This window comes from Dicentrarchus labrax, unplaced genomic scaffold (genome assembly GCF_905237075.1).
Source record: "Dicentrarchus labrax unplaced genomic scaffold, dlabrax2021, whole genome shotgun sequence".
Taxonomy (NCBI): domain Eukaryota; kingdom Metazoa; phylum Chordata; class Actinopteri; family Moronidae; genus Dicentrarchus; species Dicentrarchus labrax.
In genome coordinates this window covers 12093596-12120561 of record NW_026136706.1, presented here as the reverse complement: position 1 = coordinate 12120561, position 26966 = coordinate 12093596, and the positions used below count along the sequence as shown (strand labels likewise).

Genomic DNA, 26966 nt, shown 5'->3' with positions numbered 1-26966 from the left:
ATAGTAGTTACCTCTGTTGTCTTGTGTGTGTTAAACATATGTTTTAAGTGTATCAACATGCCTCCTGTTGCTGCCTCTTGGCCAGGTTGTCATTGTAAATGGGAACTGGTTCTCAATTAACTTAACTCATTAAATAAAAGGTAAAATAAAATAGATAATGTAATGATTTCTTGTTGGGGTTCAACATATTGATTATTGTCAACTGATTAACTTTGACTTGCACTGGCGAGGTCTTAATGTTGCAGTTACAGATACCACTATTAACTACAATGTGGAAATGTGTCTTCTGTTTCACCATAAGGCACGTAAAAACATGAAAACATTCATAAAAATACAACTCACAATACACAAGTACACTTTACATAATATCACCTTAATCTAATGTGCAAAAGCAATCTGTTGCTACTAGCATGTTGGCACACAACTGCAGACTTTCACATCCAGCCATAACAGCTAGCAAACTATCTTGAATAAGTTCCTATGCTGGCAGCTGAGCTTGTTGGTCCAGAAGTTGTAAAGTTGATTATAAATGAAACTTTTAGCATTTGTAACAAAAAAAATATAATAAGTGGGTAATTTTATATAACGTTCATATAAAGAAATTTGCTTAATAGAAATTTAAAGCCAAAACAAAAACCTAACAGCGCTAAGCCCTGATTTATTATACAGTATTAATTTCATCAACACACAGGGCATTAAGTTCTAATTAAATAAGTGTGAATGCATCAGCAATTAGCAGAACCTTACTTACACACCCAGGAGACCAAATCATGACAAAAATGTTTATAACTCTTCGGCTTGCTAGCTTCACCAGCCTATTATTTGCATTTGTCTCTAAACCGTTTCATGCTGGGCAGACAGAATGCAATCAGCTTGTGTGAGCTCATAGTTTAATGGTTGATGACAGCCACTCAACCATAATCGACCAGCAAACCAACAATGACCTGCAGAGAGCTGTCGAGCCTTGATTCTCAGTGGGATTGACAGTACCAGGGTTAACATAAAATAAACACACTTACAATGCCTGTAAAAAGTATTCACCCCCCTTTTGTTTCTTTTATACATTTTATATTTATGCAATCATCTTCTTTACCTTATATATTTTTAATTAATTGACATTAGTTTGTAAAAATCCGTTTTCACTTTGATATTAAAGGTTTTTTTTTTTTTTTGCAACTTCTTGTCAAAAAAGCCAAATTATATTGACCATGATTTCATGTATAAAAGAAACAAAAAACATCCAAGGGGGGTGAATACTTTTTATAGGCATTGTAATTACATCTTTGTCCAAACATTACCTGTCTACTTGTTGATATAAAAGGCACGCCATATCAGTGAAGGGGTGCAGTAAGTTCAGCTGATTCAAATTGATGTTAATGTGTTTGGTATTGACTTGATAGAAAAGGAGTGCAATTTCAGGTACAAATTGTGTCCATCAGGTTGGAAGTGTTTACGCTGTACTGTGGCTCTTAAGATTATTGCAGCCTCAAATAGCTGAGGTAATATCAGTAAACAACACATGGCCATTATCCACCAAGCTAGCCAGATTGTGCTGCTTTAACCAATAGGATCCAAAGGCAAAACGATCTGAAGTTGGTGAGCCTACCTCTGGATGGGGTGGCTAGACAATTTGTGCTTCACCCTTTTAATCTGTCACTTCCAATTGAAAGAGAGGTGACCAGACTCGACACCAGAAATTCATTTGGACAAACAGAGTGAATCTACAGTGTCTCAATTAGTGAGGATAATGTGCCTTTCCACTCTGCACCTGAACCACGTGAAAGTGAAACTGCCCAACAGAATGACTGGGAATGTCTGGGAGTGTCTAGACATGTCCACACACACACACACACACACACACACACACACACACACACACACACACACACATATAGCCTGTTGTTTTCATACATATACACTCAAGGAAAATGACTAAACCAATGTTAGATAGAAATGAATATTGCCCTATATGCTTGTTCTCTTGGATGATTCATAAAAACATAAGAAACAATCATGACTCCAGTTACACCCCCATATACACACGTCCCCCAGTACAACAAGCTAACCGAGATCGACAGAGAAACAGGTGGGACAAAAGAGAAATGCAACTAGTACCTCAGTGCTACAGTAAAAATTACAACTGTGTCTATATGAAACTGGCACAGTGACGCAGCATCTTTGCAGCAGCACCGAGATCCATAAGCAGTGAAGGGGGGGGGAGACAGGGTGAGATGACAAAACAAAGAGAGAGGGGGAGATATTGAGAGACTCACCTGGCTAGATAGGATGTTGTCCACAGCTCAGGAGAAGGGATAACATCCGAGATCTGAAGAGAGGGGAAAGAACCGTATAGTGAGGGGGAGAGAGAGAGAGAGAGGGAGGGAGAGAGGGAGAGAGATTAGATTTGGCTGCCAGTACTTTGGGAGTGCAGTGGCAGGTGGCACTGTGGTTAGCGCACACACAAACACACACACACACACACACCGCTAGTATATCCTAGGGACGGATGGAAAGGAAGCGGTAGAGGCAGAGGTGAGAGAGTAGTAAGAAGCATCTAAGGTGGGAGAGTAGGACTGATAGTGGTGTCCAATCAGCTGTGGATCTAAAGGAAGCCCTCTGCTATCACCCAGCTGGGAATAGCAGAGCACACAGAAGAGAAAGAGATAGTGACAGCAAGAGAGCTTATCTGTGTGTGTGTGTGTGTGTGTGTGTGTGTGTGTGTGTGTGTATTGTGCTTGTTAATGCCACATGTGCAGCATTCATTCGACAGCACAAAGACTCAGACGTATCTCTGGTTCTCTTCTCCTCCTCTCACGCGCACGCACACACACACACACACACACACACACACACACACACACACACACACGCAAGCTTCATGAAAGGGTAAACACAAACCATGCAGCTCTGTTTAACAGATACACAGTTGCACACAAGAGCAGACACACACTAATTGGCTTCAGTCCAACAGCCTCCGTCTGAACATACTGCATGTGTAGACACTGTGGCCCACTGGGAGTATCTCAGCAAGAGGGCAATGAGTTCATGTCAGTGTGAATGGCACTGAACTAGTAATAGACTATAAATCATTCATGTCAAAATACTTTGCAGCAAACAATTCCAATATTCATCCTTTCCTATGATCAATTTGGACAATAATGTGATTTTTTTCCTCTTACTTAACCCTGACACTTAGCGTAAAGATAATCACACAGCTGAGACATAGAGTCCCTCTAACATATCCTGAATCAACCCTTACACCTCAGGGGTATCCTTGCCAGGCACCAAAACCAGCCAAACGAAAGAGCATCAGTAACAAGGTCAGTGGTACCAAACGTCAGTGATTTTGAATCATTTGTCAAGAGTCACATCTCATTTTGTCAGTGGAATCGCTGCCTTTTCTTTAGCTGCGACATTGTGCACAGATACAACGCAGGATAACAGCACGCCAGGCTATAAACTCTGATTAACCTAGTGTGGGGCAACTTGACTGTTGTGTAACTGGGCTGCAGTCAAGGATCATTTATTTTTCAAATTTGTAAGTAACGTGTATTGAAGAAAATAATATCAGGAATAATGTTGAAGATTTAAAAAAACAACAAAAAAATCTATAGCTATCCTCTTCTCTATTCCTGCCTAAACTGCTGATTCATTCTGAAAATTCAGATTCTAGTACAGCCCTACCAATGTCCCTTCATTGTTATCACCCTTTTGTAAAAAGCGATCACCTCTAAATAAACCCAATCTAAACCAAAGCTTGTGACCATGGACACACCAAACTGAGTAAGCTCAATACTGCAGTGGATAGGAACCTGACCCAGAACTTCTCCGTAATTGAAAAAATACTGTTCCTGAGCCATTGTTGGATGCTGGCAACAGGTTATCATAAAATAATAATTGGTGTTTTTGTACCACTGGCTCAGACATGGAATTACTGACACTCATCCTTGGTTCATCCAGAGCACATTAGAGGTCATTGTCCAATAAATATACACAGAAGACAACACCTGGAATTGGTGGAAATGCCAAATTCCCAAAGCCTAACTGGAGTGCCATGATATTATGTCTATGAATGTAATAGGGGAGGCACAGTTCAGGTCCAAAGCCCCTAAATGTGGTAGGCATATAACAAGAGCTATGTTCATATTCTTGGCTGAATGTGTTCAGCACAAAGCCTGGGACCCCATTTACTGCAGAGGCTCCACCATCAGAAAAAAATCTCTGCTTTTTGCACAAAGTACAACTAGGAAGAAAAATTCCTACATGAATTTATCTATGAGTGGGCAAAAAAATAAACTTCTCTACGTCTACTCCTCCATGTCCAAGACAGAATCAGGTTTCCTCCTCCTAAAGCTTCGACAGTCTGTTGCGAGCTCCTGTCACCTTTTGGTACACGCATTTCCAAACAGAAGTGTGATTGAATAGTTGCAACTATCACTGCCTCAGATCACAAGTCTCTGGTTGGCTGGTGCACAGGCGCTGATACACAATGTGCTGTAACATGAAAACGATGTGAAGGTGCTCTTCAAGGTCTAGGGAACTGGGAAAGTGTGTTTTCTTTACAGACTAGCTGATTCAATACATTTTTGCATTTGCATTTGTCTCTAAAGATATTATGTAATCAGTTCATTTTAGTTGTTTGGGAGTTTGAATATCAAGGTTTCAGGGTTTTTTTTAAGGTCTGCTTAACTAAAGTTGCTCCTAACCTCAGCACTGCACTGCTTTTCAAAGTCGGGGTCCCCTTGAGGGCTGCCAGGGGGTGCCAACGGGGCCTCAGAATAGTTGTGTGAAGATGAGGTAACAAAATAATGTTTAGACTTAGACACAGATTTAGACTTAGCTTCATTGATCCCTTTGGGATGACTCCCTCAAGGAAATTGAATTTCCAGCAGCTTACAAAACACTAGAAAATAGAAGAGGTATATAAAGAAATACAGTATAAGATAAACAATAAACTCTTAGCTAAATATAGAAAGTAAACAATAAACAGTAAACAATAGAGATTAAGATAAAGAGAAAACAATTAAATATATTCAGAAGTTTTTTTTGTTTTGTTTTTTTTACATTTGCTACAGTTTTATCAACGGGTATTTAAAGACCTCTTGCAAAAGGGCCGCTATTTAGGGGGTATTGGTACTGTATGTACATAACATGCAGTGCAGTGTGTCAGATAAGTCTTCAAACTGTACTTCCCTTTATCTTCTCACTGGTATCTGTATCACCATGCCCACACAAACAAAGCCCCTTGTGTTTTGATTTTTTCTTTTTTTAAACATAGTGCTATTTTCAGTCTGAACACAACATGTTGTCTACTTGCCCAATTAGGCTGAATCTTGTACTCCTGAAGAGAAGGACAACAGGATTAGAAGAAATGCCACAGAGGGCCAGCAGGGGGGGGCACATTAAAAAAAAGACACTTTGGGTTATACGAAGCACGAATTAAGTCTAGCCATTACTCCGCTGATGTAAACAGCTGTAACACTTAAAATAGTAACAGTTCTGTTCTGTCAGGCAGACTTTAGACGGACTACTGAAACATGCAGACAAGATGGATGGATGAAAGGATGGAAGAAGTTTTATACATACAAAGTCTTTAGGTGAGCAGCTTGGTTGACTAATCGATAAGCTTTTTGATAGAAAAATATGTAAACTATTTTAATAACTAATAGTTTGTTTTTTGTTTTTAAATACTTTTGTTTTGGCCACTGGGAAACTGGGGCAGACATTTTTCACTTTTTTTATTTTGTAGAATAATTAATCAAGAAAATCAACAGATTAATCAATAATGAAAATAATTGTTAGCTGCAGGCAGCCCTGATTTTTTCAATTGTCATTGAAACATGCTTTGGCATCAGAATTATTACCTGTCTTTGTAAAATAAACTTCTGAACACATGTTTGAGAAAGAATCAGATCATTAAAATATGATCTTCATGCAAACATCCTTTATAAATAATTATGTATACACTAACTTGGTTGCCCTTTGCAGCTTTCCACCGATGGATGGGAACTTACACCTCTTCAGAGACCTCAGCAGGTTGTCCTGCTCAGCTTCCTATTAACAAGAACTATTCTTAATCTGATCAAATGGTGTTTGACAAAGAAGCTGGATTCCACACATGACCCAGTCCATGATTAACCCCTGGACCTGGTCACTGTGTCACAGAAATTACTTCTGCTGTATTAAAAGTGCAATTTTGTCAGCAGGGAGTGCCAAATGGGTAAATAGATATACAAGCAGGTGACATTGGACCTGCAGTCATGCTGTGATGACGCAAGCATGAATATGTCTAATACATTTCAAGGATAGGAATGCCCCCCACTTTTAAAGGTTTCCTTTTTAATCACATATATAGTATATGGGTAAGTAATGGGAGGTAACGTTACACCACATATACAACTTGCTCTGCTAAAGTTAGAGATCAATTACCGCCCCTGGAATATCTCAGCGGAGCTCTTTCCTTGACGAAATTGGACCAGACAGCCAAAACAACATGGAGGGAAGCCTGGTCCTTGCTGCATCGGGGAATCCCTGCCTTTATGATCCAACAGCAGGCAGTAATCACAAACAAAATTAGAAGCCTGGTTTTTGGGGACCATGCTAGGTTCCCATGATTAGTGAAATGGTATAACAATGGCCATAGTAAAGTATTTATGTTATCATGAGCAGGAAAGCCCCCCAATAAAGATCTATTTTTGAGGGAATGGGCTGGGAAAAAATCATGTTACGCAGGTATAAACAACGATTAAAAAAAGTTCAAATTGAAAACCCCCCAAAATATTTGGTTTATGAAGGCTACTCCTGTCATCCACTTTATACCTGTGGTTGTACTGATTGTCAGCAAATCAGCATCAAAAGTTGGTTTGTTACTGTGCGCCATTCTCCCTAAATGAATGACTTTCGGTCTCCGTTCATCTCATAATGACGGGGTGAAGTTGTGCATGAGGTGTAACCCTTTAGCATCAGCATTCTTATTTGTACATGATTCACCTATTCCACTGATTCTGCCCTTTCAGGGACTTCCCAGCTGTGAAGTAACTACAAGTCACCATAATGCCAAAGCCCAAAGAGGAAATCAGGAGTTCAGCTGGTGAGACAGTAACTGCCAAATACATTATTGTGATATTGTGTTAGGACAGTTAGGTTCTTTTTAACCTGGAAGAAACAACAGGCTATTACGACTCATAAAATTATCTTCTATTGGGACAGGTTTAATCATCGAAAGGAAACACATGGAATTAAACTCTGATGTGATGAGATTAGATTCAGCAATTCCCTCAGAAACGAAAGAAGACAGACATATGAAAACTTGATCCAGTTTATGTTGGCGTCTGCAAAATCCCTGAAATGAGATTCAAAAATCAAATTATCCACTATCATCAGAGGACATCAACATCCAGAGAAATAATAAATGGATTTATTCCCAAGGGCACTTAGCAGCAGATTTGTCTTTCTTTAAATGACTAAAAAGAACAGGCCCGTGGAAAAAACATGCATATTCTTCACACTATTTAACTGAAAAGGTGTTGTTTTGATATCTGGATCTACATGTGGAGTTCCCACTGTGCTCAGAAGAATGGGTGTGTTATTCTCATTATGTTAACTAATGATGACAGAGGTAGGTCGCACTCAATGACAAAAAGTCAGTTTGTTTATGGAAGACAAAACATGTAAAGCTCAAATGTGACACCAAGGGCACATAGTGGCTGGGTCGTTGGCATTCATTGACTTAATAGGAGGTGTTCATTTATTATGCCCAGTTTTATTCCCCTTTTCCTCAATAATGCAGCTATGTTTCCACAAGGGTACTCTCACTAAAAAAGCACAAAGAGTACTTATGTTGCTACCTGTGTTTTGGTAAAACAGAAACAGGACACCGGGGAAAACAGAATAGACTGTGCCCTCCTAGAAAAGCAGCAAAAGCTCATTATGCCAACAGGATATACACACCAGGAGGCAGCAGGACAAAAAAAGAAGGCAAGTAATTGGGGTTGGGAAAAGACTAGGAGGAACAGAAACTGAAATAAGATTCCATATAACTTTTCGAATCAGAGTCCATTAATTGCTTCATTTCTCCCTAAAGTAACCAGTAGTCTAACGTTCCTTCTTCTCCCTGGGCACAAGTGTGAGGATGAGTCAGATGTTGATTTTGTAATAACACCAAACTATACAGCCTTAAAGTAAAACATTATACTAAATGTTGTGTTTTATGAGCTGAAAACATAATTGTATAATTATTATTAGGATTATACTGTGATGAAACACATCAAATATTGCGTTAATATTGATATTGTTACCAAATTTATAAAAATCAGCATTTCATGGGTTGACAATGGCTCAGCACGCCCTCTATTGTTTAAAATATTGGTTACTCTATGTCATGAAATTTATAGAAAAAACAGTGTTAACATCCCTTAATCGGAGGAGGGCAGCCCAACTACCCCAGCCTGAACTTTAAGTGGAAGTCTTTGAAACCGCTGCCCACAATTTCAAATGTATACAGATTTTTTTTATTTTGGTGCAGTGGTTTGGACGTGCTTTTGACGGCTAGAAGCACTCGACCACAATCTTACCTTGATCCCACGCACTGACAGCCCCCCCACAGACACACACATACCAGAGAGTTAGCCTCTCTAAACCAGTAGCTCAGCTACGACACAAGTCTCAGTGAAATCACTCACTCCGGTTGGTGTCGAGGCCACTCCCCCTAAAGTCACTGTCCTCTGCAGCTCCCTGATGCATTTAAATTTGCTAAGAGGGAGCGAGCTGGCGTGAAGGGTGTAGTACTTTAATCTGTTAATCAAGGAAATAACTATTAATTAAGATAAGCAACATTTTTTTATGCCTTTAGAAATCCATTCTAGCTGCACTCTTGATCAACCTTTTAACTGGTTTACTTTACTTAGTAAAATATTCCTCCTTGGTTTATTTAGACTGACTGTATGGCTGCCAGTGTCTTTCACACTGACTACAGACACACACAAACCTGTGCTTAACTGTGGCAAATGACGTGTCAAGGCAAGTGCTCATGTTTTTCATCTAATCCTACTGTTTTTCAAGAAGACAGGAAATTCCACAAGTGTGAAATATGTCTCCTCAGCTCCAATTTTAGATCAGGGCATAAATAAAGGGACAGAGAGAAGCTTCATGTCATCCATAAGCATTGTTGAATGAACACCTTGTCCGGTATGACGCATTACACATTAATCAATAGAAAATAAATCTCCAACTTTAATGTGACAGTAACATAGTCCGGTTAGTAGCAACTTGGCAGGTATTGAATTAAATTAGAAATATCACAGAATCTACTCCTCAACAGCAGGTTCAACAGCGTAACTATCATATATACAAGGTATGCAGTTGTATAGGTGCCCGAAGCAGTCCAGGGCCGGTAACGGACCGCTCAACCTTGATTGACATGAGCTGAGCTTACATCATTTGCAGCCAATCAATTTAAATGTTATCACGGTAGGTATTTATAGTAGTCTGTGAACTAAGGTCACTGACTTACTCCATGCTACAATACAATGCCACGAACATCACATCATGTTATATCTGACAGTGATGGGAAGACCGGCTTTGATCATCTTGCATTGGGGCCTGGCACTGACTCATTACGCCGCTGCTGGGGTATCTCTCTCCATTCTAGTGTTGCTCCTTTGTGTTACAGAAAGCAACAATGTAATGGTTAAAATACTCAAACTCCAAATGTTTTTGTGTTTGAGTCTTGCATGTTTTCATGCATGAATATTCCCATAATTGCAGCCATATTTATGCTTCATCATTTGTATTGTTGCCTCTGTTCTACAGTATGTGTGTTTATGCGACTGCTGGGATGTTGGAAAAAGTGAAGCACAAGCAGCCAGCTGGTCGGGTTCTCCCAGGACTCTGTGGTTGGTTCTGAACCCACATCAGTCACATTTGAGCAGGGTGGGGTTTGGAAGATGCTGCATTGAACTGTTCAGCTGGAGCACACACAGGGCCCACATTAAAAATGGCTGCTGTAGTGATGTTGTTTGAACAAGAACATTTGTTCATCTGCTTCAGTTAAATAGTGTCTTTAAAAGCAGGTGATTTATAGCAAAATCTAGAACCATCAGAGGTTTAACTCTATTGACACAATGCAGTTTGATATATATTATTGGGGCTCTAATTACTACTATTGACAATAACTCACATATCTTTTCTTTTCATCACTACTGGTCTTCAACATTTCACAAGTCAAACCAAATATCTCACTATATGAGAAAACAAACAGAAAACATCCATTTACATTGTAATCTTGATTTTCTGAATGAAAAAACTCACTCTATACACAGTTACTTATTACATTGATGCGGATTTCTCTTTAAGTTCATAAGGCCAAGGCAACCTCAGTAGAAATGGCCTGTCCTTTTGCTGCAGCATGGAGTGTTACAGCCACATGTGGTGTTTAACTCCCCAAAGTCCTGCCATGGGCTTGCCAGCTGCCTCTGCCTGCTCTCTCATAAGTTTAGGGAGAAGTGAGGAGGCCTGTTAAGTTCTGCACCTCCTTCTCCTTGCAGCCCATGCAGGGAGGCCCCTCCCAGCTTGCCACTCTGACATGGAAGTGTGCTTACACGCTGTGCATTATATTTGTAGCATTAATTGTTATGTGGTGGTTATCTGTTGGTTATTTGTTGGTTATCTGCTTGGACAGAGCCTCAAGAACTTCCACACTATTCCCACAACTAAGTTATGGACAATGTTTTGTGTGTTTGTTGTACACGAGGGAGAGTGCATGGACGCATAAACTGGACGAATCCATATATACACCTCGCTACACTCCCCTACCACATCGGGCAGAGAGAGATGCCGCACCACACCGGCCAACCAGGTCAGCTTCGGTAGTGGGCCATACCTCCACATTTTGGAAAAAAAAATAGTGCAATTGTGAAAACTTAATATTAAAATATTGTAAGAAGTGCAATAACAACTTTAAAAGTTCTGCAGCCACCTTTTCAAAACAACAGCTCATATCAGGGTCTCATTATCCAGCCAGTTGTTTAATATTTATATCAAACCCTAATGAGCCCGAATTGTTTCTAGTCAACATGCAACCCTTAATTTAGCATCTACTACCCTAGTTCAACATTTTGTCCTCTATTCTTAATTAATGACACTTTGGTGACTACTGAAGCTTTTTACATAAAGCCACAACCCTGGATTTAAATAAAAAGAATTAATCCTGAAATAAAGTGCGTGTAATTAAAAGATTAAGTGATGTAAAGAATGGTGTGAAAAGAAATATTGTCAAAGGGTCAGAAGGTTAAAGTAACTTTATTAAAGGAAAGTACCACCATTCAAAAGAATGTTTTTGCTGAATAGTAGTGAAACACTATATGTGTCATCTTATCACGGTAAATAGTGTATCCACAATGCATAATGTGTGATGTGTATGTTTTAAGGGTAGAAAACATCCTGCTGAAGCACTGTGGCTCCTCCAGACAAGTATTTCCTCCACGGTCGACCAAAATAATCCCTAATTTCCATTTGCAAATGAAAACAGAGAAAAGGAAATCAACTGGGGGATGAGAAAGGAGAGAAACATAGTGTAACTCTCAGAAAACCCATTCCTACTCCAAATTATGGAAGTGAATTTCCTCTCCCTGTTCTTTTCCTGTTCAATGCATTTCATTTCTTTGCTGTATTTAAAAAAAAAAGAAGAGATAGAAGTAATAACAAAGGCTCAGAGACATTAAAGAAAAATCACCTTGCTAAAATTAGATTTTTTTCTCTTTTTCCTGTATTTGCCTCGGTCACCTTCCTCATTGTATCCTTCCCCCTGGAGTCTCTCTCTCTGTTTCAACAGCCAACAGTCACAGTGAAAAAGAAGCCACCATATGTACCATCAAATAAAAGGCTTGCCCTGTCGGCGTCAGACGTTGTACAGCTTCAGATGGTGGTGCTCTTTACAACAGAGCAAGCGTTTTCACAGCTTCTTTATGAGTTTGCGTGGGCAGCAATATAAACAGCACCACTTGATTATGTTACCAGCAAGCTCATGAACACTCCCTGGTCTGTGATCTCTCACAAACACACTAGAGCACAAATACCTACAGTGCAAGCACAGACACTGAATAGCACACACACATATGAGGAGCTTGTTGTTGTGATCACTTGCTATACAATCTGTGGCAAAAGCAATGTTTAGATCAGTGCTCATATTATTTTTCTTATAACAGCAATGTTTCTGGTGTGTTCATTACAAAGAGACAACCATGCTTTTCGTCGAGTGAATGTGCTGTGGCACCTTGAGACATGTTGGCTGTACAGTACAATCAAAGATCTATGTAAAGGAATATGCCCTGAGACCATATAAATCTGCCACTGCTTACAGATGACCTTACTTGTTGCTTTTCTGCCCTATTCTAAATAAGTAAACTACATTTAAGTACATCTGCAGACACCTTAAAGATCCAGTGTATTACATTACAGGCCCTATTGGATCTAAAAATGGAATATAATATGCATAACTATGCTTTCATTAGTATATAATAACCTGAAAATAGGAAAAGCTGTGATTCTTTTATCTTAGAATGAGCTTTTTATATCTACAGATATCGCAGGTTGTGTTTCTACCGTAGTCCAGAAGGGAGAAACCAAACACTGGCTGGAGTTTTGCACGTTTCACTGCCAGCGTAGTTTCTCCGTCGCGCTTGGAAGGGCGAGGGAGATGTGATCTGCAACTACACCATGAGATGCCACTAAATCCTACACACTGGACCTTTAACTAATGCATGTTAATATGCCCACAATTAGTATGTTGCATGTCAACTGGATAACATACTGTACATCCAATGCTAAGCAAGCAAACCAAAAGTGAGGCATGCATAAGGACCATGCAAAACATGAAAAAGGCGCTTCCTACAACTGAAAACATGTCTTGATCACAGCTTTAATAATAACTCCTCTGTCCTCTGGCCTACATATATTGCACTAAAGATAATTTTAGCACTAAAACACTATTGAGAAAACTGTTCTAACACACTGGTCCAATATTGTGTTAAGTGTATCCTTCATTAAATACCATATGGGAGTCATTGCAAAGCCTGTTCTGTGGACCTCTCAGGTGGTGTGTGTGTGTGTGTGTGTGTGTGTGTGTGTGTGTGTGTGTGTGTGTGTGTGTGTGTGTGTGTGTGTGTACGTGTGAGTTTTTGTATGTATCACTATCATAGAGACAACCATCAAGGGAGCAGTGAAATGGAGAGCCACAGCAGGCAACACAACTACTGTTGAATTAATAAACAGGCAGGCAGGAAGGGCTGCTCAAGTGTGTGGGTCAAGTAAGATCTCAATCTTACCTCAAGATAAAATCATAAATGTACTGTTGTTAACATTTTGCCTTTTATATCCTATTCAAAATGCCGTAAGTATGATAATTTAGCAATGCTTTATAATTTACATTGTTAATAAAATATACTTTGATGCATCTGGGGTAAAAAATACTAAAATAACAGGATGTAACTGGTTAGTGACACAACCCATCTGAAACAGTTTACTTGATAATGTGCCAGAAAGCAGGCAGGATAGGAAATAGTGGAGAAGGGTTGTAATAATAAACTGCTAAAAGCTGTAAACTGGGCGCTACCATGGCTTGCAGCATTCCACAAGTTGTAAATTATACAACTTCTTCTTCTAATCACTTTGTTGTCATTAAACTCTATCAGCCTCACACACTCATTGTTGACCAGCATCCCTATTTTTCAGCTGTTTGCATTACTTTTCCATGCAGTTATATAGAGGAGAGTATAAACAATCAATGTTTCTTCAACAAGAGGTCAATCCAATGAACACAGATTGGCAGAATATTTTGCATGTAAAAGTTTCGTCACATTGAACTGTGTGAGGTGAACGAGGCAGGATCAATTTGTGAACAAAAACCCCTTCCTCACAGACCATTTTCACAGCAGACATTTTGTCATGCCACAAAAATAGGAAAAGCACAGGTGTATGTAATACAAATGAATGATGGCGGAATTCCTTTTAGCTGCTTTAGTTTCAGGGTCCTGGTATATACAAATCTGTATTAAAAACAATATACCAAAATGTCTTTACAAACTTCTCAAACCTCTGTTGCAGCACAGTCCACTTCCCCGCTATCCATCTATGTTTAAAATACTCTTACTTTGACAAAATTAGGGCCAAATACATAACGTCAATGCTGCGGTTATTGTGCTTTGTGACATTTGGGATAAAAGGAACAATACATCCAGTTATGTTGACCAATGAATCATCCTCCCTGTCTTAATTCAATTTATGCCTCACTGTTACATGAACAATATTGCCAAAGCAGCTCATTACACATTTATGTAGTAATACTCTGTCTGTCTGTGAGGTTTGAACTACAACATACACAATATCAATCATATTTACAGTTGCTACATCTGAAAAACATAATTACTGGGGCGTAACGTGTGTGTGTGTGTGTGTGTGTGTGTGTGTGTGTTTTGTGTTTAAAAGGTGTGTTTGTGCGGTGCTGGTTGGCTGGAAGGAGTGAGGAGGGTTGCTGTGGGCGGTGATGAGCAGCCATTCAGTTTCCACAGCAACACACTAACTCAGTCAGTCTCCATGGCAACTGATAAAAGCATTAGCTGATTCAGCCTAAGTAAAGGTTCATATCACAGGGGGAAAAATTGATTTTTTCTTTTTTCTTTTTTTTTTCAAAAAGCTGCTGTTGCTGATGACAAATGGATGTGCGGAGTGGGAACTCCTGGGATACATTAGCAAACAATCCAGCTGCTCTAAAGCCACTGGACCAAATTTGTGGGGATAAAGTGGAACGATGACTCATGACTGAAAATATATTAGGTTAATGTGGTGAAATATTAAACATAGATTATCAAAACTGTACAAACTGTAATCTTAGAGCATTTGCAGGCTGTCAGTTTAATCTGCACTCTGGTTCGGCCTCAAACAAACTCCAGACTACGTACAGACTATACACATTAGCAATAGCTAGCTAGCAACATGAGTGAGGACTGTGTGTTTGCGGAGTGTGTCTGTGACATTTGAGTCACATTGGGCGAATCTAAGCCACTCACATCTTTGCCTTAAAATCCAAATGAAATAACACTTATTCATCCCTTTTTGCAGTCTAAAATAATGTGTGATAAAGTGTGATAATAAAAGTGTTGCTGATGTCTGGGTTTGACTGACAACAGCTGGCAGGCTGTCAGGGTATCAGTGTTACACCGTGGGAAACATGACACAAAGTAAACAAACTTGCGCTGTAGCTAGATGTCCTGAGCAGACAGTGTGCTGTTAGTGGGATTGAAGATTAGGGACCGGACCAGCATCGAACCACACCAAAGTGACATTTGCAGGCCCGTTTACAAGAGGTTTAATGTGCTGCAGCTGAGCAGCTAATTGGCCCACTTGCCTGCAAACTGATGTCAGCCGTGCACCTTTCCCCAGAGAGTGTTTGTTTGGTGTTAACCAAAAAGCTTAAGCACAGGACAAGACGTCTGTTTATGTTTGTTAGATACAAAGGAGACATTAGTACAAAAGCTAATGTGGGTTGTTATTCGATCGGTATTTCATCAAATGAATGCAAAACTAGGGGGCAACATAAAAAAAAAAAAAAAAACATAAATATAAATGTATTAGACACATTTTTTAAATTCATTTGAGTTATCATGTGTGAACCTATTGTGACATCACCCATTGGTCTGTGTACCGTTTTGAAGCCTCAAATCAGCATTTTGGCTGTCACCATGACAGTTAGATAGAGACAGCGTGAACCAGCAACGGTGAGGTACTGCGAGTTGATCTGCGCTCATTGACTGCGCAGTTTCAACGCGTCCCTAGCAGGAAACAATGGCGGCTCACCTGGTCACACACAATCTCTTATTACAGCTAAAAAGTACACCAAAATATGTTTCTGAAACGATTTTAAGTGAGAAATAGGCATTGCAGTAACAGAATCTAGCTTTGTATTTGGTCAGCACTGCCTAGTTTGATTGTTTAAGCTGAGTTTCGTGCAATGCACTGGATGGACTCACTGAGAGTGCCCTCTCACTCATAAGGTAGCCACATCCAAAAGCATACGTGGCTTTATCGTCTATTTTACTCTAAATTGGACCATAATTTACTAAATGAACATCATAATGCATTGAAGAATGTGATTGAGACCATAAACTCTTTAGGAAACTGTTTACTGACCTCATATATAAAGTGAGAAGTTGCTCATTCTCCATTAGAGTGCATGGTAGAGAGCCTTCAGTTACCACCCCCCTCCCCTGTGGAACCCCCCCCCATTTGGGGTTGGGGGGGGAACCCCCCCCCCCCAAATAAAAGGAAAAAAAAAACCCTCCCCTTTAAAAAAAAAATTATTTATGGTTAGAAGAGGTGAACCCCCACCCCCCCCCTTTTTTAATTTTTATCTAAACCAAAACTATGGTTTCTTTCCTTTAATTACCCACCCCCCCCCCCCCCCTCCCTTCCCCCCCCCCCCTCCCCCCCTTTTTACTTTTTCCCCCCCCCCCCTCCCCCCCCTTTTTTTTTTTTCTCCCCTCTCTCCTTTTCTTTTCTTCCCTCCTGGCCCCCCCCCCCCCCCTTCCCCTTCCCCCCCCCTCCCAAATTTTTTTTTTTTTCCCCTCTCTTTTTTTTTTTTTTTTTTTTTTTTTTCTTTTTTTTTTTCTCTCTCTCTCCCCCCCCCCCCCCCCCCCCCCCCCCCCCCCCCCCCCCCCCCCCCCACAACCCCCCCCCCCCCCCCACACAAAAAATTTTTTCTTTTTTTCCCTTTTTTTAAACACTTTCCCTTTCCCTTTTCTCCTTCTCTTTTTCTTTTTGTTTTTTTTTGGTTTTTTTTATTTATTTTTAAAATTTTAAATTTTTCCCTTTTTTTTTTAAAATTTTAAAAAAATAATTTTTATTTTTAATTTTATATAAAAAAAAAAAAAAAAAAAAAAAAAAAAAAATGGTATCAGTGTGTTATTGAAGCCAAATGGAGCTTCCCCTGCTGGCTTTTACACAAAATTGCAAGTTTTAAGACATATTGTTTCACTTTTTAGACCCAGAAGCTCCGTCCATTATATATACTGTAAACGGTTAGACTGCATGCATGCATCTCACCACTTAGTAAAATTAACTCTGGGGGTGAATACATCTTTAGAGGATACAGCGGTGAAGGTAATTAGGTAAAATAACATTTGGGGCCAAGCACAGTCTATAACCCAACAAATACTATGGAACTTAAAATAATCAATAAGCAGTGACCAGGGACACTGAAGCGTAACATGGAGCAGCACCGTGAAATATAACCCAATTAGCACAAACACAACACACATCACATAGATACAATAGCTTGACCTTGGTTTTAATTTTCCTTCCTGCGCGCCACATTTATCATCACAAAGTAAAGGGACTGGGTGGGATGGGGGTGAGGTTACAGGAGAAATGAACAAGGAAGAGGATGTAGCATAGCCACTAGTAAGACACTCGAAGACCAGTGACAAAGAGTTAAATAAATACTGAATTCATTATTACACACCACTGTTTGTGACTGCAGGTCAGTTATGTTTGTTGTTGTGTAGTTTCGTGAACTATGTGCATACTTTGAATTGTCCAACAATCTAACTTCATAACTCTCCAATCTACCCAATTAAGAGTCAGAGTGGGATTTCCTTACAGAGCTCAGATAATCACTGCTGTTAACTTAATTTGGCACCATGTATCCCACCTTGTTTTTCAACCAGAGCCACAGAAAACAATTTAACTTCAACAGTCTCTAATGTTCATAAAAATGAGTCAATAAATGTCTGTCAGTCATCACTGGTTTTCTTTCACTCTCTCTCTGTATATACATGTAACATAAATGCAAACCACCCAATAGTGAGCAATAATTATAAATGTTATCTCCAAATCAGAATGAATTTCTAATACCAGGTTGCCATGGAAGCAAAAGGGCCACTTGATGCAACGGCTGAGCAAACACACACTTGGCCTGTATGAAATACACAGAGAGAGGGAAACCATGAGAGGGAGAGGGAAAATGATCCTGCTGATCTAGTCTTGCCTTTCTGAGGCTGTCTCCTGCAAGCAGTGACTATATATAAGGAAAGAGCTGGCAGGGTGCAGACACTTCCTTCTCCGTGATTCTTTCAACCCCTCATCGCTCCAGCCCCTGCTGCTGGAAACAAGAGAAAGGCACATAAACCCATGTGCTGCAACACAGCAGAACACTGCAATGAGCAAATCAAGAGGGCGTGGATTGGATAGCATTAATGGACTGCAGGCTGCATGAGAGTAGCAAGAATGACTGTGTGTGTGTGTGTGTGTGTGTGTGTGTGTGTGTGTGTGTGTGTGTGTGTTTGTGTGCAGGTGTGAGGACAGAGGGTGGTTTGACTTAATGGCTTCCACTGGAAAAAAAGAAACAAGCCTTGATCTACAATTTTAGCAGGAATTGAAAGCATACTGGTGCTTAGTCTGACCTCGTCAGACTGAATGTAAGTCAGTAGGGGTTAATCCGGACAGTTGGCGGTGTGTCTTTGCTGGCTGGAGCAAGTTGAGTTATATAAGTCAGTTGAATATACATTAGATCTACTTTAGATTATATATAATGGAAGTCCTAAAACCTTTGCTCTCTATGGGCTCGCAATTAGTCAACATTGTACAACACTTAAGAATTGTCTTCTGTATCATGTTGCATTAATCTGCTTTATTATGTCTTATTATTGGAATTCATTTCTAGATAATTCTTGAATCAAGGGAAACTGAAAAAAATTGTGTTATCTTAATTTGTTGTTTTTTTTGTCTGGCTGAGAATGAGGTAAAATTGCTCAGTAAAGTAAATGTTTTGCACTGCCAGGTCTGTGCTGTATGTGTTCGAGTCATGTCACTAACCCCTGAATACAGGCTGACAGGCTGAGTCAGTTAAGCATGCATCTCTACCACATTTGTTTCGCTTGTCACTGGTCTTGTAGTGCATGGCTTCACTCAGAAAGGTGCAGGTGTCAAGTTCAAAGCTATTTAGTCTGAACAATTTGACCAAACACCAGAAAGCACTTTGCAGAATTAATTTCAAGATCTCACACAACCACCCCCACTTTTCTTCTTAACTCTTTCCATCCTTTTCCCAATCACCAAATTCCCTTCAAGAGATAGTCTCCCTGCAATAGGCCATTGTGGTGTGTGTGTGTGTGTGTGTGTGTGTGTGTGTGTGTGTGTGTGTATGTATGTGTGATCTGCCAGTAGTAATCCCATCCTCTGTTCAACTAGTCTAATCCTGTAATTTCCTCCAGTAGGAAGGTTCCCACTCACATTTAATCTTATATAAACTAGCTCTTAATCCAGGTAATCTAATAACTATTGTATTGTTTGGGCTATTCTGTGTGCAGGTTCTTTTGTATGCCCTTACTTTGGGCCTCTATGGTTTTCATTCCAATTATGTTAAAACATGTGATGGAAAGGGGGAAGTCGGTAGAGGCAGATGGAGACCAAGAATGGCTGACATATTTTAGTTTAAAAAGATCTCATTTCTTTTTTTTGTGGAAACCTAACCTTGTTGATATTTGTTGTGTATATTTTGCTGTTCAGTAGTCTCAAAAAGAGGAACAAACTTTCTCTATTTATTGGTCCAGCATAATCAATTCAACACCTGATTTAATGCACTCTTACCCTTTACTTAGTGTTCCATTTGAAATTGTTATACTGTATATCTAGACATGAATTAGAAGCCCTAGCATAGGTTTGGGTTTCATTATTACAATAACAAACAATGCACAAGAGAGACAGTAACATACTATAGGGGATACGCTCCAGCTGCCTTCAAGTTGATCTATTTTATCATGGAAGATGGTGGAGGAAGAACTGGGCACAATGGGACAATACGTGACATTCATTCTTTGGTTGGCGGAAGTGCACTTTAGGAAGATGAGTGCGCATTGTGCACACATGACTCAATATGTTTGTTACCACACAACTCTTCTGTTAAAATGACATTAAAACCTATGTTCACTTCACACAAATTAGTCTTCCCTCCCAAGACCAATTACTAACACACAACAACGTTGTGCACTTTACACATACTGTATATACACATAGACTATCAGATTATTATCAGTTGAATGAACTAAAAAAGGTGTATTCAATGTTTTTATGGCATGTAGTCAATTTCTTTACAGTACATAACAGTTACAGTACATAACAAAACCACATTATTACTACAAGCTTTCGAGTGTTATGCTGAACATGAAAGGGTCTTGCTTTCTTATAGGACCAGTGTATTGGATTTAGTGTCATATAGCGGTGAACTGAATAACCACTTCCCTTCCAACCGTGTAGGAGAAAGTACGGTGGCTGCGAAACTCTCGAAAAAAACAAAAGGTCATCTCTAGAACCAGTGTGTGATTTGTCTGTTCCGGGCTACTGCAAAAACCTGGTAGAAGAGAACCTGCTCCCTGTGTAGATAAAAAAGGCTCATTCTATAGTAGTGAAAACAAATTATATCTAAATATACCTTAAATATGTTTAACTGGCATATATTGTTAAGCTCAATTAACACAAATTGTGCACAAATTGTACATTTGCTTGACTGAACAGGTACTCCAGTATACGTTTCAGGTGCAGTACATGGAGGTAGGGTGTGATCAAAATAGAGTTTGGCCAGAACAGATGGTCAAAGATTAAAGCCTAAAAGACGGAGCTGCTTACCTTCCCCCTGAAGAGTCAACCCACAGGTTGTTTTAGAGAAGGAAGCACACACACACACACACACACACACACACACACACACACACACGATAATGTGTCATTGCCACAGTTGTGCTGGTGGATATCTCAGAATAAAGCTCTGTGGTATTTGGGGTAGTGTGGATCATGCTCTAGTAGGATTTGGTGACAGTCATACTGAAGTTACTTGATAGGATTGGTCTGTCAAAAGGGGAGAAAAGTCTAGTATAACACATACAATGGCACACAGCATTTAACAGGGTTCAAAAAGTACCAGAGTTAAGAGATACATCATCCAGTCATCTATTCTAATTGACTATGAAGGGATCTTTGTGTATTTGAACATCTGCTTTGTTCTGTGTGGGTCTACATGCGTGTAGGCATCAGTGCTTATTACATAACTGAAAGAGGGACGACTTGCTTCCCCAAAGACGACCGCTGAAAACATGAAACGTAACACTTCAAAACAATGAGGGAATCATTCATGTTCCTTTCTTGTGTCTAGCTTGTAAGCTTTTATGTTCTATATTTCCACAGATCTACAACAAGTTCAGAACCGCAGATCACACACTTCGCAAAGCGTCTGGTGACACTTCCCGCAATATGGTGGGAAACAGGAAAAGCCAGCACGCCAGGCGATGAAAGACCAAAATCAAACTGTGAATCAGCGTTTAGTCCACTTTGTACTTTTGTGTTTAAAAAGATAATACATCTATTTAGCTTGATTTAAGTTATTTATATGTTTAATTTTTCCTTCTAATTATTTCCCTTCATTACTACGACTTTATTTTTACGACAACTGCACACATCACTTCCTCAGGTAACATTTCCCCCTTGTAATCCACAATATAATCCTCATCTTGCTTGTTTCATGGTTACAAGATGCCTGACATTTATTGTTAATCTGGAACATTGTGACATTTCATTAAACCCCTGTTGTTGTTAATGTGGTTGAATGCATCTCTCACTACCCCTGGTGTGAATAAATTGACTTTTAACATATCATAGGTACATTTATACCTGAAATTGATGGGGTTTTTGCATTTAACAAGATACAATGCCATTATCTAAGACACGTGTTAATGTAGGTGAAAAGAGGTCATAACGTGCTGTTCACTTGAGTGCTCGCTGCCTGTTTCCTCATTTAGTTGCAAAAGAAAAACGAAGATTTCATTCCTGAGCAGCGCTGTCATTCAGGAGCTACTGTGTCTGGCCTGTGTCGGAGACCTTAAGGGGGCGTCACCATCAACCTCTGTGCTCCGTCAAGACAAACCGTTAAGAGGAGCAGAACAGGAGACAGAGCAGCGATATTAAAGCAATTCAGTAAAGTGATGTGAATTGCAATTATCCCGACAGAGACTATAAAACAAGTGATTTATGTAAGCTGTTAGTGTTCAGTGTCTGCATGTACAGTATATTAGACTATTTCCTCTTGTTGGGAGGGGATTTGGAAAAGGATAACTACATACACAATGTTTTGTGAGGTTATGACACATCACACGTAAAAACATGCAAGGCCACATTTGAGCCAGGGCTTAATACATTTCCGTTTACACCCGCCGGGGACCACCTGAAACCCCATCAAGAACCTTTGGAAACCTCTTTTCTATTAAGCTCATAGATTATTGCACCTTGAGTGACAGGATTTCTCAGATGGTAGCTGTACTCATCTTTAAGATTGTGAAGCCCGTCATCAGTGCATGAAGAATTCCTGACGGAGACATGAAAGATGAAAACACAGAGAAGGCTTGGGGATATTCGTGATACATAACTGATGTATTTCCTTTTTAAACCCTTCTGAATACGGAGGTGGTGGGTGGTGGGATTTCAATGGGTACTAGGTGGGAAAATGCTGTCTCTGGATCACCTTTAGATCATCTCAGGGATTTTGCTCTGATAATGAGCAAGGTGAGTCCCAGTCTCTGCACCGCTCACACACTCAATGATAATATGGAGAGATCATCGTCAGTTTGCTAATATACTGTATTGTATCAGGCCTTTAATTGTGTGATGTCAGAAACAAAGGTAAGTGTTTGGAAACATATCAAACATGCTAATGCACATTCTATGGCGTCACCCAAATGAAAGAAAAGATATCCTTACGCATTTGTTTTTTGCCCCTGCTGTCCCAAACTTGCATTGAACCATGAGTCCTAGTCTGACTAACCGGATGTAGACTGCGGGCATAAGCCTGCATAGTATTTCACAAGCCATTCTTCTCCCCTTCTACTATCTGCGTGTTACCATTTTCAAAATTCCCTTTCTATGTGAGACAAAAACAACTTCTGAGCCAGAAACCTAGTTTAGGTTTGTACGTTCTCTAACAGTACGAACCTAAACAAGCTAGCAACTATTTCCTTTCCTTTTGCAGGGATTTAGCCATTTTAATACCAGGGCCTGTCTCTCCACGTGTAAATGTTTCACCAAAACAAGTTAACCCTGATACTATTTTGCAGGGGCAGCGGTGCTACATCCTGGGCTTTGTGCCGCCCAAGACAGCTGTGATTGGTTGAAAGAAACCAGTGACCGGGGTATGAACTGAACCGTGACTTCTGTGTACTGTTACATCCCTACTGTATTACAAATATCACAATGGTGGATATGCTATTGAGATATTTGCAGTGCAACTACAATGGAGTTTGAGTATAGCAAAACATTATCTAACTAACAGGTCATTTAGCTGTCTCTATGCCCACACACTTGTATAAGGCATTCTGCAAATGCAGGAAACAACTCAGTGTAACTGAATGAAACAGGCTGAAAGAAACAAAATTACAGTATTATGTCACAAAATAAATCCTGAGATCCACTAAACATCACACATACAGATATCAAAGTGAGAGACATTGAGAGAGATTTGGTTTTTTTCCTTTAACACAAGCACACAAATCTGTAAATGATACCCACACACAACCATACACTCCCACACACAGACTGAGTGGTGCTGCACATGAACACACACACACCAACACATACTGAAAAATCACACAGATGCAAGACACAAATAAAGAGGAGAGGAGAAGAGCAGAGAGGAGAGGAGAGAGGAGAGGAGAGGCAACACTAAATAGTTAGGTGAGCTGTGACTCACCCTTATGTTTTTCCTGTTTCAGCCCACACATGTTTTTCTATGAGGTCTCTATCTGCTCTGTCATCTACTGTTGGGTGAAGTGATTATAGCTCTATAGAAATAGTTACATTCTATAGAGTTCTGACATCAGACTGGTGCCAAAAATAAATTCCCCATTCAAAATTCTAGTAGCATCTTTTGGCATCGTTTAGTTATTTATACATTTGCTGCTTTTCTTTATGTGATATGCAGCAGGAATACATATGCTTCTCAAACAAGCCTTGTCTCAAAATTTTCCAGGATCATTTTGTGTTTTGGACCAAGAGAGTTCACCAACCCTTAAAAAAGGAGTTTTTTTTTCTTTCCCCCCCCCTACTCTTTTTTTTCAGAAGAGATTTTCCGATTCTGAAGCCAACTATGTGCCCTAAAATGAAACATAGTAAGGACGTTGTGCCTTTTTTTATGTGTTTTGTGTGAATGGTGACTGAGCTCCCTTTTTACTTTCCCCTTTAATGCATGTTACTAACTCTTCTGTCCCCGGAGTTCCTGCTAACTTCCTAGTGGGCCTCTCATGGTCCTGCTTAGATTGCAAGCTGTCACTTTTCTGTCTGTCTGTCTGTCTGTCTGTCTGTCTGTCTGTCTGTCTGTCTGTCTCTCTCTCTCTCTCTCTCTCTCTCTCTCTCTCTCTCCCCCCCCCCCTCCCTCTCTCTCTCTCTCTCTCTCTCTCTCTCCTGATTCGAGACAGACGACCACCCAACTAGAGGGGGATCTGTCCTAGGCTGCCTTTTAAAAGGCAGTTTTTCCTTTCCCTTTTCCCCAAGGTTTTTTTTCTTGGGGGTTTTTGGGTGAAACATATGTTAAAGGGTTGGTCTAGACCTGCTCTATTTGAAAAGTGTCCTGAGATAACTTGTGTTATGAATTGGCGCTATACAAATAAAATTGAATTCTATGAATGTGAATTGAATATAGACTACTCCTGTGCCATATGATGCTACATCTTGACCAAATACAAGGTACTGTCAAAAGCATGAAACACTTGCATTCCTGAATAATACACTCATTTGCCAGGATATTAGGTACACCTACTACAAACAGATGCAATTTAATATTCACCACCTCTATAAAACATCAATCATTCTAAGGTACGATTCTTATTTTCTTATTCTTATTTCAAGTCATTATGCACTGATAATATAGTTATGCATATTTCTGCCACTAGATCCTCCTAAATGTTACGCACTGGACTTAAACAGAAAAGCTAACTTACTAAAAAAGTACATGCCTTAAAAGTAGTGTACTGTAGTTTTATCACTAAGAGGTTCACTTATGGAGTTTCAGTATTCTACAAACAGCAGATGTCGATCGTGAACTCAGGGCTGTCAGGAAGACAGATAGAGTCTGGGTGTGGGGACGGACTCTTGTGGGTTTGACTTGACTGATCTCAGCCTCCCACAAACTAAAGGTCAGCTAGCTTGACCTCAAGTGTCCCTCAGGGCAAAAAAAAAAAAAAAAGAATCAAAAAGTCGAAGAACAGAAGCTCAACAAGACATTTAAAAAATGGGAATATCACTGAGCTGTGTAGCAGGTAGAAATCTGTCAGTGGACAAAGTGGATATCCTTTAGTTGCAGGTCAGGTGAGGTCAGCCGTTACGCTCTTGAACAACAGCCAAAAATGGAAATGACTTGAGCTTAGACTTGTCAGTGTGCTGGCCCATTCCCTGACAGGACTGTCAAGTGCACAACAACTGAGGTCAGCGTTCTGCAGTCCATCAGCATTTTACTGCTAATCTAGGATTAAGATTTACACTTTTTTATTTTCTTTGACAATGGAACAATAGGTGAGCTTTTCTTTTTATAGACATGAGATGATTGTGAAAGCACTCACTTCAAACATGAAATCTGACCGGAACCGCTAAACATACATGCTTGAGGGAGGTTCTGAACTATTAAATAGTGTGTGTCCGTGTGTGTATCTGTCAGCTAATCTTGCATGCTATTGTAATCAATCAGCCTTAGATTTTTTTTCTATATTGTTGACCGTATTCTCAAGGACCTTGTGAGGTTGTGGTGGTTCACAAAACCTTGAAAAAACTTTTTTTTTTACTTTTACTGCTCATCCCCCACTCTATTTAACTGACCGTTGGGGTCCACAAATTATCATCAACTTCTAGGCTAAAAACAAGGATTACGTAGTCTGTTGCAGGCCACGTTTTGGCAAGACAATGACTCATCCAGCTAAAGGTTGCCCTTCTGTAACTGACCCTGACTTGGGAAAAAACATACAAGTGTAAATTACAGTTTACAGTTTATTACCACACAATCTTAACAACACACTAGACATTAAATGTGTAGTTGCCATGTAGGTATCCTTGGCCCTCTGCCCTCTACTGTAAAACTGAATGCAGCCAGCTAATGTGCAATGCCAAACACTTTATCAACGACATGCAAGCTGTTTATAGACCCCGTATTTCATATTGGTTTTTTTTCTTGACTCTCTCCATCCTTGAAAAGAGGGGAGGTCATCTTCAGTGTGGAGATAAGAGTGCGAAATGGTATTTTCATTCAATACTGTCAACAGAGCATGTTCAATAAATGTTTTGGTACTTCATTTATTGGTGTCTTTAAAAATATAACTCTTCAAACGAAAGAAAAGAGTCACATTTCTGTAGCGTGAGCCTTTAGTTTATTTCTGTACTGAACATCTGGTACTTTCCACCTCTCTCACCCAATTTCAAAAATATTACTGTGTGGAGATGGCGGATTTTCCCTAATGGGTTGCCATACTTTACTTTGGCAGTCAACCCATGATGATGGCTTGTCTGAAATTGTTCAACTTGAATATATTAAGCGAATGTAGGCTGTATATATATATATATATATATATATATATATATAATATTGTGCCAAAGTTTTGACGGCCTAGAAACTCAAAGCAACTCTACATTTAAACAACAATACATTGTAGGTGATATGTTGCTACAGTAAGACTGGCAGCTTTGTGTGAGGGACTGGTACAAATTAAATTAAATATAATATAAATATACAGTATATAACATGAATATAGTACATTCTATTGATAACTGTAAGTCATTTTTCAAGCACAAATGTCAAACATTTCATTTTGTCTGTTGCTTCTTTTCTTTCTTGTTTTATGTGATAGTAAAATGAATATCTCTGGGTTTCGGTCTGTTGTTTATAAATAAAAAAC

The 26966-nt window shown here is 39.6% G+C and overlaps 1 protein-coding gene across 10 annotated transcripts in view; it reads right to left on the bottom strand.

Moving 5' to 3' along the window:
- The window catches only part of map2 (microtubule-associated protein 2), a 92802-nt gene that overhangs the window by 61582 nt on the left and 4254 nt on the right, over window positions 1-26966 (bottom strand). For 9 of the 10 annotated variants that reach the window (XM_051403924.1, XM_051403931.1, XM_051403927.1 and 6 more), the window contains one exon: window positions 2274-2326. The gene's annotated coding sequence lies outside the window, so the exon portion shown is untranslated. Of the gene's footprint in view, window positions 1-2273; window positions 2327-2484; window positions 2584-26966 lie in introns of those variants that run through there. The other variant, XM_051403926.1, reaches the window with a different exon arrangement.